This window comes from Phalacrocorax aristotelis, chromosome 1, assembly GCF_949628215.1.
Source record: "Phalacrocorax aristotelis chromosome 1, bGulAri2.1, whole genome shotgun sequence".
Classification (NCBI taxonomy): domain Eukaryota; kingdom Metazoa; phylum Chordata; class Aves; order Suliformes; family Phalacrocoracidae; genus Phalacrocorax; species Phalacrocorax aristotelis.
The window spans coordinates 109,961,743-109,976,208 of NC_134276.1; the positions used below are offsets into that span (position 1 = coordinate 109,961,743).

At 39.2% G+C, this 14,466-nt stretch overlaps 1 long non-coding RNA gene across 5 annotated transcripts in view; it reads right to left on the reverse strand.

The window, feature by feature from the left end:
* LOC142061119 (uncharacterized) overlaps positions 1–14,466 on the reverse strand; it is a 248,412-nt gene that overhangs the window by 91,167 nt on the left and 142,779 nt on the right. For 4 of the 5 annotated variants that reach the window (XR_012662063.1, XR_012662065.1, XR_012662067.1 and 1 more), the window contains one exon: positions 5,773–5,821. This is a non-coding gene — a long non-coding RNA (uncharacterized LOC142061119). Of the gene's footprint in view, positions 1–5,772; positions 5,822–12,918; positions 13,202–14,466 lie in introns of those variants that run through there. The other variant, XR_012662066.1, reaches the window with a different exon arrangement.

Genomic DNA, 14,466 nt, shown 5'->3' on the forward strand with positions numbered 1-14,466 from the left:
GTTTAGGAAGCTGCCGTCCTGAAGCTGAAATAACTTATAATTTGTTAGGGTTTTGGGTTTCAGGTTTTGGGTTGTTTGTGGGTTTTATTTGTTTGTTTGTTTGTTTTTACCTATCCACAATTCACTAGTAAGTACTCCCTTTTATTTAAGCTATACTGAAGTGGAGCTTTCTCATTGAATCTTCAGTGGCACATTTCAGATGCAATGGTATAATTGCCCTATGGATGGAGAAAAAACAGAGCACAGAGAATTTGCTCCTGGACTAAGAGCTCCAGGGGGGTTGTTTCTCCTCATTTCAGAAAGCAATGCAGGTATTGAGGCACTGTACTAAGAAATACAACTGCAAAAAGGAGCCATGATAAAGGCTGAAGAGACTTCTTTTCCCAAATGTCATCCACTAAAGTAGCTCTTGCCTTACAAATCAGGCCAGGCAGGAAATATTATTATAATGAAAGAAGTTAAATTTTTCCGACCAACCCTTTACAGGCTTAACAATGAGAAGCTGTGTGCACAAACTCTCCCTTAAACATTAAAAAACTGTGTGTGCTGGGGGTGGGTGGGGGTGAAGTAATAGCTGAACAGGGGAAATGATGGAGAGAATGGGAAGATAGGCTGAAGAGAACACAATGGATCATCTTCCATTTCCACAAGGCAGCACCAGTTATTCTTGTCTTTCCTAACACATTTGGCTAATGACTACACTTCATTCAAACCTTCCTTGTAAATCAGATCTTCAAGACCTCTGATTACCATCATTGTACTCTCCCTCCTTTTTGCTGTACAGTGCCCAAAGGGGGATATTGCACTCCAAACTACCAACACACTCACAACTAAGCAGGGGGTGTCAATAGCAATTGCACTCACGGTGCAGACGTCCATTTAAACTGAATTACTGGCAGAGAGAGAAACTTATACCCTGTTCCTAAATGGCTAAAGCTCATTTCTCAGAGATATACAATATCCCTTTAATCATCTGAACTTGGAAGCCAGTTCTTACCAGAGGCTGGATAGCTCAAAATAAAAAGCTCCCTCAGTTGCATCACAGAAAATTCAAATAATAAATACTTAGAACACATTTGTTCTTCAGTGTCTCTAGTAGTTGAATCAGCACTGATCAGAAGTAATCTCAATCCTGAAGCATTTGATTAGCAAAGAATATAGAAATGGTCTTAGCAAAACAGGTGGGGAGGGGATATATACATCTTCAGTGCCACAACTGGCAACCCTGCACAAGAATAGAAGGCACGGTGCCCACCTTTCTGGCTGAGAGCAGATATTCCTCATAAGATATTTAAAAAGCAATGGTATCATCAGTTTGAATGACAACCCTCTGAAGAGCTGTGTCTTTAAGGTTTCCTTAAACTATGCTGAAGCATTTCAACACCATGATATTAGGAAACAGCACAATACCATGGAATTTCAGCCTAGTTAAATGGAGGGCTGATGCTGGGAGAAGACAAGTTCCTAGAGTCACGCAGCCGGACAGTAGGATATGGCGCCTCTGTGGAGACCACCTCTGGTTTCCCAAGGACTCCGTCTTGCTGGTAGTCACGCTGCAGTAGGTAACGCTGCTTTGGCTACAGGTGGGTACTGCACAGGTTTCCCAGGAGCTGGGGCAAAACCGAAAGGAGATGAACGCTCAGGGCTGCAACTTAGTGCGTGGCTGTATTCAAGCTTACTGGCAGCATTATGACCTGTGTGCAGGTCTCATATAAGGTATATTTACCATGGTGTAACACATACTGACTTTGAGTAAATCACTAAGCACACAACTTTTGGTGGTTTCAGTGGTCTTATTTACATAAGTAAATGAGGCTTATCCACAGCCAGTGTCTTTGAACTAGATTTTCCATATATTTCTGTTATCATCTACTTCATTCTCTCTAAGAAGGAACAGGAAAACTTATGGCTTAAATTGATAATTTGTTAATGTTTCACGTTGTACAAAACCACAAGCACAAAGATTAAAGAAGTACAAAACATATTATATGTTTGTCACATGATACAGTTAGCAGGAAATACTTTAGAGAATTTTCCCTTAGAAAAGGTTGGTTCATTAAAAGCAAAGTTATTTGCAAGGAAATGTGTCGATTCATTTGCCATTTAAAAAAAGGGAGGGTATACTGAAATTGCTCCAATATTCCATTTAGATATTTTCAAGATGAAAAAGTGCTGGTTTAAAATTCAAAAGTACCTCCTTTTTTTTTTTTAGTGTTTTTTTTTTGTTCCCCCAAAGACTAACAGATATGTAGAAAACCAAACCAAAATTAAATACTTCAAAATTACTGATATTAAATATGTAAGTTCATCTGATTCACCTTCCCTCTGACCTTTATTTATAAAATAATTGATATTTTATCTTTTTTTACTATTTCAGAGAGGAGAAGGTTCTGAAATTTCAAAAAAAATCTTGACACACAGGATAATTATTTCTGATCCTTCTCCAAGTTCTGTAAAGTCATGTCATGAAAATTTTTGAAGAATAATTTTTTAGAAATGTTTTGAATGTATCTTTCTTTACCCTCTATTAATTTTTTCATCATTAGGGATTTATTTTGTTAAAAACACTCTTAATATTAGAGAGTCCTTCTTTTTCTGTGGCTTACTTTTTCCAAAGCCTTACTCAATGATTTCTAACATTATAGACTATTTTCTTACAGCAACAAATTGCAAAGCCACAGAGAGAAGTCTTTAACTTAAGGTGAAGAATAGGTATCTGGAAGACGTAAGAAATGCTGGCAACGATCCTGATATACGAAAAAAATATTAAAATCAAAAACTCAAGGCCCAAGGCAAAAAAAGTTCTAAATACAGATAAAATGCAATAAAAAGCAGAGATTTTCAAATTTCTTCTGGATGAAATTGGGTGCATTGCACTTGTTGAACTCTGGAATACTACCAAAACCAAGGATACAGATGTTCAGAAAAGGATGTCCTTGCAAAATTGGCAATAAATAGCAGCAACAGTATCATATATACATAACAGTTTCTCCACTCTCAGTCATCAACTCACTGGCCTCTTATAAAATCTTATTCAGTGTCTGGTAGAGGTTTAGACCACAGAAGAGTATTGCCTCAGCTTTTTTAGGTACACTGGACCTTAGGTGCACTTGTGGGGAGATATGTCCCTGGTGGGTTGTCTTCTGCATCTATTGGTCAAGGCAAGATCTTTGCCATCCAGTAAGCTGCCTTCTTTATGCCCCGCGATGCACAACCCCAAAATACTTTTTGACACCTCCCCCAGTCAGGACAGCATTTTATTTTACAACTAATAAGAATACAGTTAATCAACAAGCACTCAAAATTCTGCAGTTACCAAGGATATAAACCCCCCGATATTTAAGTAATCAGTAAGCTACTTATTTTGTCTAACCCATCTGAGCTTTGATGAAAATTGACCTTTTATGCAAAAAGGTTATGTACAAAATTTCGAGCCAGGTTGTGGGTCTGGCTGGGGCTGGTCTCTGACATGAATAGCCAGTTCAGGGGAGTGACCACAAACAAGTCTTAATTGCAACAGACTGTGAGTTAAGTGCCTAGGTAGTGTTCATTTTGCACATCTTCACATCTGAATGTATTTTTGTAGCCATTTCTAGGTTTGATGTCAAACGGCATTTTGCCAGGGGGAAGAAAAAAAAACAAAAACTTATAACAGTTGGGTGCTAAAATCCTACCTTCTGGGCAAACAGTGATTTAAATGAGATTTAATATTAAATGTAGGTGCATGTGTTAGTAAATACATACTTGTAAAGAGTTACTGGTAGCACAAATTTGAAGTCTTTATATCAAGATAGAACATTTATAATGTATACGGTCAATACAACGTAAAAAAAGTGGTCTGCTGTACTAGCAGCCAACATTGCTGAAATCAGCATTTTCACTCTGAAGTTATTAATATCCTGATTATTGATTATCATCTGTCTCATTGTATTCTCAAGATGCCCCAGGCACAGATCAGATGCCATGCGCTGAGCTGGACCCTCTGTCTCAGAGACATGAAAATATTCAAGCCAGACACTCTCATGTACCAGCACTAGGACCTTACCGCATTATTATGTTATTACAGAAAAGAAGAACACATAGGACAGTTTGCTACCTTTACTACCAAGGTTGCATGTTGAATCCCTCACTAAATCTGTCAATGCCTTTGTAACCACTTACAATGCTTCATACAGAGAAGTTAACCCAAAAACTTAAGTACGGACTACATCTTACGTTTTATATTAAAAATTATTTGATCTGCGCAGCTGTTTTTCTGACTAACTCAATTTTCTGCAAAGTGTTCCAATATTTTCACACTTCAAAAGAGGGTTTCAATTCTGCTTAGTCAAGAAAGAGAGACTTAAATGGAAAAAGTAACTTCTATGCGGAAAAGTCCAACTAAGAGGAAACATCCAGAAAACATTTAAGTTACTCAGTGACAGTATTTCCCTAAAATGAAATATTAAGGATTAGACTCTCGCTTGACAAGGAATGCTACAAGTCACATCTGCAGAAGTAAGAAAAGGAAATATATGCAACGGTCAGGCAATATTACATATAGCATCTTAAAAAATCTTCTCTTATTATTTAGCAGCCTGACCCTCAGGCTCATAGGTCCCAGCCTTCATTTTTTTCAAAATTAACTGGAAGACATAGGTATCAGTAATTCGCACAGTGCTGGAAGAAACATCATTAAGAAGATGGCAGGCAAGGCATTCTTCCGTTGTGCTTGTTCCAAGCAGCAGCAGTAACTAAAACTTCTGGAGCTGCAAAAACTTTCTTCTGAAACAGGGATTTTATTTTAATAGCATTTCCAGGGGAAATACTAGTTCTAATGAAATTAACTGGTTATGAGGACAGTTTGTCCTAAAAATCTATGTTTAGCTAATCAAAAGATCTGTAATCTCTTCTCAACAATATTTTAAAGCCTAACACCTTTTCTGAATTTTGCTCTAATTTTTTTCCATATAGTTCAAATAAGGATCATTATGTAAGCCTATAAGTACAGAGTTTCTTCTGTTTTCTGTTCTGAGACAAATTAAAGGTCGATTTTCAGCACATTATGTTTTTCTTGTTTTGTGACCATTTACACATCTTGAAAATTAGGATAAAGGAACAGAAATCTAATGCTTTAGGGTAGCTTTTATTTCACTGCACTGAAAATAAACAAAAAAAAAAAAAAGCCCAAACTCGCTGCATCTATTTGATAGCAAATAAAATCACTAGCAAGGAATCACCTCTCATGTTTTCATTAAGTAAATGTTAATTTTTGCCCAGATAGATTTTGCATATTTGCCTCAGGTCAGCTACGAACTACTCACAGAAAATCCTAAGAACGCAATGTGAACATAAAACACTACTGTCTGTCGTCTAAAGACACCTCAGTTTTACAGTGGGAGTGTTGATGCCTCCAACCTTTTTACTACCTGAAAACCCATCAACAGCTTTATAATGATGAATGCAACACAGTTCAATTTGTATTTGTAAAATTCACTTTTAAAAACGGCAGATGTGTGCCAGCACATCTGGAAACCACTTTTAATTATACTTTCCTCAAGTGGGAAAGCAGTAGCTTGTACCCATAGTGAAGCTTTTATATCTGACCACACAAATGCTAGCAACCACCTGTGCTTTACTCTGATTTTCATTATAGAGTATATCACATTACTACCCTATTATTCCAGAACGACATTTGAAGCTGTTGTGTGACTAAGCTGCAGCAAGTGTGGTCTCGAAAAGGCCTCTACTCTACAAAAATGTAATAAACTTGATTGCAGTTAGGGTACTTACCGCTGAGGATACCACAATATGAATGCTCCTAAAGTTGGCTTCTCTTGCTCTGAAAGTCATAAAAGATACACATTAACAATCATGATTACCAGTCTGGGAACTGGAATTTAACAAACTAACGTATGCCCCCAGATGAGATACCTTGTAAGTATTTGGAACTCCTTTCCAATATTTGTTTCTTTCCTACTATTAATACAGGAGTATTATAGTAACATACTTGTTCCTTCAGCCATGCTCTGAGATCACAAAAAGCAATTTCAACTGTGATCTGTCAGCCTAAGGGTATTTCAATTCTGTCATAAATATTTTCATAGGTTGCAAACATTGTGAGTTACATGACTAGGTTGGGTTTTCTAAACTTAACCTTCCTCCCCTACTCCCCCCTACCCCACTCAAATGTAACAGCTTTTTTACATCACTGTTCCTCATTTCTGACAAAAAAAAAAAAAAAAAAGAAAGAAATGTTTCAGACGTCGGTGGAATCCTTTTCTTCTTTACAACACACTTTCAATATTTTGGAAGAGTATAAAGTTGACACACAAAATTTTGTGTATCATAGTGGAAGAGAAAGGTTGAGCATTTTTAACGCTCAGCCCTTGGGAGAGCTAGCATGCCCGGGGACAGACTCGTCAGAAACGGACACCAGCATGTGTAACTTGGCAAAATGTAACATGCACAGTTTACAGACTATATTTTAGGATAATTTGCTATGCTGACCCGCACAATGTGCAGTTAACTAAAAAACCCCAAACATCACTTCAGCATAATTTAATCTGCTTATCAGTTACTGTGCTTGAAGGAAAAGTTTCCACACTGTTATACACCTAAAAACCTACATTCACCTGTCTCGTATTTTCTGCCTTTAATTCAGGACTTAAGTTTTGCAGTAACTCATGAAGCCACAGAGGATCCCTCACGGGACTGAGCCCTCTGCCAGTGCGCTGCCCGTGTAACTTCACCGCATGCTGCCAAGGACTCTGGGACTACAGCTGAAAGAAACTTGTCCCGCTTTGAGAAAGACTCGAGGCAGACCTCAGCCCAGGATCCCGAGACAGCTGCCGCGCTCCCTCTCTACTAGGCAGAACAACAACTGATCTGTACAGTCGCAAGTACCTCGGCTTCGCTCCTGCCCTCCCGCCGCTCTCCCCCCGCCGCCACGCACAGCCGCACCGAGGCGTGGAAGCGTCCCGGTGCCGCTGCCTCACACCACCCAGGAGAGCTGCTGCTTCTGCAGCCGGCAGGACTCTCAGGGTCAGCAGAGAGGGAACAGCAGGATTTGCTTCAGTGTACCCTTTTTTGTCAACTCAGAGCCTCCCATGTGACACCTGGCAGGCATTTAAACGTTCACCCAAGTATTATGCATTGAAATAATGTAGGGGGTGTTCACTGGGTCGTACACATAACTTTTTCAAAAACATTCATAATATTTAAGAGATTGAACATGTTAACAGTCCATAACCCCGCTGCTGTAAAAGCATAACCTGATTTCACATTGCAAATACATTTATTATCCATGCAAAGAAGGTATAATATTCCTTCTCCTGTTCTATAATCTGTGGTACTAATTTTAGATGGCTAAAAAAAATAAAAATGTTCATTTCTGTGAATTGCTTAAACCTAAAAGAAAAAAAAAGATCATGGTCTACTTCAAAATACAGGCACATTCTGAATATAACTTGTTAAAGGTTTTCCAACAACATACACTTGCAGGGCAAACAGAGACTGAAGCACTCTACGGTACTCTACAAAAGATAAAAATATGCTTTTTTTTTTTGTATGAAGATGAAGGTATCCTGAAATCAACCTTCCTAAAACAAAATTATGTCTAATTATCAAAATAATAGACCCAGAATGTAAATTCATTTCATCTTGGACATACAATATCTAATGCAGCATTTAAATAGGGAAGCACTAGAAGACAGGGAGTTGCACTTTCTGAACTCTGCTTGAAATAGTGAAGTGAATTGATATAATCAAGGTCAGCCACAACAGTAATTTTCAGAAGGGGAGAACGATGAGGGAAAAGACTGCAAATGGGCAAAATAAGCACGCGGATGTCTGCTTTTTTACAACACAAGGAAGGCATGTTCAAGCCTTTTTTACTCAGTAAGCCTTCCTCTTCGAGGAGTGCCAATGAAGACAGCAAAGCTGCTTGAGGAAGACGGAAATGCCAGTCACGCTAGTGCCATCAGGAACTAAGGGGGACGATGCAGCTTTTGGCATCCTGGCACAGCCAGGTCACAGGGTGCCGAATCCAAAGATCCACGAAGTCAGGGGATTCTCTCTGCTGATTGCAACGGGCCCTCGATCAGCTCCTTGCCCTTATACATCTTTAACTATCCCACTCATAACGCTGTCATCATGTGCTTAAGGATGTGACTGGGAAGGAGAGCAGAAATGTCTTTGAAGTCATGAATTATATCCAAGATCCTGGATACCTGCCATTTTAAAACACTGAGCTGAACGCACTCGGCCTTAGCCTCAGGTTAACAGTCTGGAAGCAAGGAGCAAACAAACAGAGGAAAAAAAAAAAACGCCATGGATGCCTCCTCCCTGCCTAACTCCCTCTGATTCCAGACATTTTGGGTGCACTGGAGCCGCACCCCCATAACCAGCCAGCAGGCAGACCGTACGCCTGCAGCCACACCAGAGGCTGCCCATCGTGCCGCGCCCCCGGGGCCCGCTGGAAACGAGCTCCAGGGCAAGGGGCTGGTGCTCAGGGCTGCACGCATCTGTGAAAGGGAAAACACCTGGGCTTAGGTACAGGGTGTCGGGGAGGCTGAGCAGGCAGGGAGATTACTCCCGGGAGCAGGGTACCGCCGACAAAGCCGCAGCCGTTTTCCCCAACGCAGGGTTGATGTCGTGCCTGTTCTCTCCTACAGCTAACTGACTGAAAATACTAAAAAGTCTTCGCAGCCCTATTGGTCCCGCCCAGGAAGCTTGACTGGCCGGACAATGCATCTTTGTTCTCAACTAAAAACATTATTTGGGCACAACAATTATTTAAAATCCAAGAAGAATGTGATTTTATTATTATAACCACAATTTGTCAATTGAAGCAAATGCTTTAAACCATCAAGGTTTGGTAGAGAAAGAAGAGGGAGTAATAACAAACAGTACTATAAGTAGCCTTCATCCAGCCAGTGCAATTTTACTTGTATTCTGAAATCACCGTAGCATAATCACAAACCAAAATCATAATTGTAGTTAAAAACCACATACGACATGCTGATATGGAGGGATTTCATTAGCACATTCCATTACTGGATACTGCAAGTAGCCTGCCTGCTACGTTCTCCTTTTCGTAAGAATACAGAGCAATCGTGGCTATTCTAATACAGAAAAATGGGAAGCCGAGCAAGAAAGAAATTGAGAGAATTTGTGTTAAATTGGATTTTCTTGTCTCCTCCTGTAGTTTTTATCACCCAGATGACAAAATATTATCATTAGCAGTTTATACCAAAAGTTAACATTTGCCCATCGTTTTCTATTTTCTCTAAACCACAAAGGTTGGAGCCTGTTATGCACTCCCCTTATCTTATTCTGTTACTTTAGAATCTAAGAGCGCACTGTGCACATTAATCTTTCATGGCAGAGTTCACTGAAGTTCTGCCAAAATTCAATAATTATGTTCCATCCAATGCAGCAATTTATTTATCTCATTGCTGGAGTTCAGAACATATAAAATAAAGTGCTTAGTTTATATGAATTAAATGCTTGCTAAAAAACCCCCCACAAGACAAAACAAAACAGCCCCATTTAATTTCTAAAGTCTTAAAACACACAGTAGAATCTATTGTGGAATAAAGCTATTTTTACAAGACCTCATGCTCTCCTGATAAACTGAAAGTGTTCGACAATATGTTTAGGGGTTTGGTTTTTTTTTTTTATATATAAGTGAAAGGATTTTACAAATACATTTGTAACTTTCATTCAAATGTGTAACAATACGTACCACCTACACTGCACTACTAAAACATGAAATATTAATGTCTAACGGTCATTAAAAATGCCAACTACAAAGCAAGAATTTGTATTTTGAATGGAGAATAAATTGCTTTACTGCACTGAAATGGGTAACTGGGAGTTCAACAGCTCTATGGAGTAAAATCTAAGATACAAAATGACAACAAAGTTAAGCTTTATAATTGCACTCTTTCATGCTATGTTTGCAAACAAATAGAAAATATAAAGCCCTCCAAGTAGGAAGATTAGAGACGTTATTCCTGAGGGCTGTTAAAAATAAAAATGGCATAACGGAGAATACTTAATATCCTTCACCTTTTGTAGTCTCAGAAGAAGTAACTAACCAGTTATTTATCAAACCTAACTATAAAGAAGAAACACTGATCTACCAGTTTGGGATTTAAAAAGAGAATACACTATCCATGCATTTAAAACTCAATACTTATTAATACAGAATGCTGATTTATGTGATGGAAACATGACTTCTTTGTATGCTCATCCAGACAATACATTTCTTGACGAGGGAAAACATTAATGGAGTGTCTGCAATCGAAAGCCAAATTTATAATGTTTTAAGTTCTTAAGCAAAACTCTCTATTACTTCATATATTAGGTTTTACACTTCAGGCACTCTATCGGACAAAATTTGACTCTGGATTTAGAAACTGCTCACAAAGTTTTTGGAGCTTAGCATGCTGTGATTTATAACACAACCCTTCACCAACCAAAACAGAAATGAAACCTCTAGAAGTAGCGCACTAGCACGTGTTTATTATTTCACAGTAAAACCTTCTAGGTAAAACTAGGAATATCACAGTAAAACATTTTAAAGTTAGTTTTGCAGTAACCAGATGTGTATATGCATATTTTATACTAATTGTAGCTAATTTAGTAACTCAGGAGGAATTACTTCCACGCACCAGCAAATAAATTCCATAACGATTTGCGAAAAGTCTACTATCAGATTTACTTTTGCATCCAGTATGGTCATTTTCTGGCAATGCTTTACATTGAAGTGGGATTCAGCTGCAATGTATTTTTCTCTGTTGTAAAGCTTTTTAAAAATCCCAGAAATCTGCAATTAAGTCCTATCCATTTTATTCTACTACTGTTCTCCATCTATTTTTTTCAACATGTTAATCTTGTCTGCTTTCTCTCATTGTAAATACAGCATGTTATAGTTAAACTCGTAGGAGACTTTTGAGTATTGTAACTCAGTCTCCTGCAACATAACAATGAACAAACTCTCCCAGGCAAGTTGTATGAAAGTACAGATACTGAAGAGCCTATAAAGCTTGAGGTTTTTTCCCAATCTAGCTATGTCTTGCATTATGTAATAAAGGAAACATATACACACACACACAAACACCTTGCAGAAAATGTACTGTTTAACGGAAGAAAGACAATACCTGCAAAGCCCATTTTAACAGCAGGAACTACTGTAAAAGGGAGCAAGGCTGGGGGGGCGGGGGGCAGGGGAAGGTGCGAAAAGGCTGTCCCACATCGATATTGCTGCTGAAGTATGGTATTGCTTATAAGTAAACAAGACACAGAGGAAGAAATGAGCAACTCCTCAGCTCTAGCCACAAGTGCTGTTATGTAAAATAAGAATGCCTAACAAAAATGCTGCCTAACACATTTTGTCTCTACATTGAATGCACACGGAAGAGACGCTGGGGTAGAGTATACGCAGCGTGTAAAAGGAGGTCCTTAATTTCCAATTGCTGGGTTGCTTTGTTAAATACAGATTAAATTCACAGAACGTTCAAGTGTACAATAATAATGTATTCACTTACAGTGCCAGGCTTGTTTATATAATATCAGTGAGGAACAATCACCCATTTATTGCACTGATGATCTCCCCAAGTTTTGAAACTCTGAGCACACTTGAAACGTGAACTTTCGCAGCTCCTTATTGATGTTTAGACTAACTCCCTTTCCCCCTTTTTAACAACAAAGGGCAACACAGCTCCTGCTCCCTGTCTCACAGATCAGACCCATACCCAGATTTCAAATAAATAAATTTGGGATAAATCCAAAGGCACATCCGAGATTTTCCTTGCAAATTTCCCTCCAGTGGATCCAGGCATTTATTTTTTAAAATAGGGATATCAAAAAGCTTCACTCGCACAATTCAAACAAAGAAACTTCTTGAAAATGTCATTACTTACTGTTCAGTGAGCATAATTTACTGAGCTTAAAAGTTTAAAGATTCATCTGCTTTATGTCCACAAGTGTTTTAAGCAACCCCCAATACTGTATCCTGTTTAAAGGTGACAATTAGGGCTGCTTTGGCATGTTGAAAAATATAAAGGCACAAATGATCCTCGTTATGCCTTAGCTCCCTGTAGCCTGGTTTTTGGAGGTGTGTAAGCTCCGGAAATTTAGAATGATAATAGCAACAATTTGGTACATGAGGAAAAAACAGGCACCCCCCCACCCCCCAAATGCTTCAGATATACTGTATAAAGTCATTTTGACGTGCCTACACAACTGGTTGTGGCAGCTTTCAGACATGATTCCTAATCACAGAAAAAATGCTTCAGGTTCTTTTAGAGAAAGCTTGCCGTTGGGAAGTTGATTTTGGCCAAGTGCCAAAATCATGTGCAAAAGGGGCCCTCATTACCAATTCATGGCAGCCTTCAGCGCTGACAAAAAATGTGACCCAACAGGCTAAAGCAACAACTAAAATTAAAAAGTATGAGACAAAGACAACTTACTTAATATTCCTTCCATCGCCACATTAAACTTTTCCGTAATTAAACCCTTGTTAGTTCAAAGCAGTTGTCAACTACTTTTAAATGATTGCACAGGCAGTCAGTAACAGTTGAGAGCTTTCCCTGTAAATTCTCCCCAGCCACCCTACTTTTAACAGCATTTGGGTCCGACAGCAGAACTTTCTGCTGTGCGCCTCTGCAAGAAACCCCTCTCCAAAAAGAAGCGAGGCGCCCGCGCGTCTTTCGGCGAAAACTAAGCAGATCATTACAAGATTTTGCAAGCGTTAAAGGCATAGGAGGAGTGAGGAGGGGGAGGAGAGAAAGAGCTCAATACGCGGGAGCAGCTATTTCCTAAACTTTCTAAAAAGCTTATCAAAATGGGCATGCAAATATTAAGCAATCGCAATTAACAGCGCTCGCTGCACCACTATCCCATAAAAGCAGATTTGATACCCGGCCTTACCTAGATGTCGTCTGGCTTTTCTGTGGATCAAAAAGTTTCCTGCCTAAGCACAGAGATATTCTTTCACAAACCATAAAGGCCCCTTTTATTAATCCAGCACTGTAACAGCCTGCTTTCTACACCACGTTGAGAGCAGGATGCGTCAGCTTTCAAGAGAAAAAACAGTCTTATTACACAATTAGTGGCAGATTGTATAATAGTGGATTTATCTTAAAGAGTGAAAAGGCATTTTTTAAAAAGCAAAGAGGGTGCGGTCAGATGTTAGGCTATCCCTGAGAAAAGGGGCCTAGGCTGCACTAGTACCTAAATACTAGCAGAAGCTTACTGGGAAGGGAGCCAATGGAATGACTTTGTTTGACCCAGCTGCCAATCTCTCCTGAAGCACTGCGCCAGACTAAACACTGACACTATTTTAACTCAAATCAGGCTACAGCAGCTGTTTGCTTTCCGGCTCTCAGCTATGCACCATGGCCATGATGACTCTGCACAGCACATACGATAGAGCTGGGGCACTTCTGCTAAAATGTGTTCCACGTTTGGACTGGTGGTATAGAAGCAGGGGCTGGGGGGGCTGCTGGTTTGGGGGATTCTTTCTTCCTCTTTTTGTTATTTTCTTTTTTTTTTTTTCCAAACATCCCTGCCTCCATTTTCCCCAAAGTGAAATAAAAATGAGATCTGAGGCACGCAGAAAATTCAGCATTGCAAGTCAGGTGAAAGGAGAAAAGTTACTGCTGGGGACTGACAAGAACCAGAATACGTTGTAAAGGTGCGCATGTGCACGTGCATGCATGACTCCAAAATCCATCTACAACATGAAATTATTTATTTTCCCCTTGCTAGTTGCTCTAAAATTGTTTAGCATAAAAATAATCAGCAGATTCTTCCTCTCACTCATTTTTAACTGTAAAACAAAAGTGTGCGTGTACATATATATGCCTGTATATATGTGAGAAAGCAGGCATTACCTGTGTGCATACATGCACACATTTGCATATGCACCCAGATTCTGATCTAAATTACAGCAGTGTAAATTGCACTGTAAGCCATGAAGTTATTACAGGTTAAAACTGAGGGTGGAATTCGATAGCCAATTTACACACAAAAGTATACGAGAGTGAAAAAATACATAAGCATTATTAATAATAGGCATACAGCATGGAGGCTGGCACGTCTTCTAATTTAAAAGAAGTCAAAGAAGAGTTGCAGCAACAGAAACAAAGCACAGACACATGTTAAAATCCAACGGAGGCTTCTGAAGTACCGGGCATGCAGCACAGTCCAACACAGCACCTACGGTTTTGCAGCATTTGCATCTAAACTCAGCCACACTGCTTAAGCCAAAACTTTGTTTCCTCTCACCCTGCCATGGAGGGCTGCTGGCTGCTCCCAAAAACTGCATGTCATGAGAGTTTCCCTCTTCAGTAAAAAAAATCAGAAGCAATCTCCTCTTAAACCCAAAAGCCACAGAGGGGGAACCCAACCCTTTTAATTTAATCTAAAGGTGTGTGACTTATCTTAATATGGAGTAAAGGACAAGGGGAAAGTCTG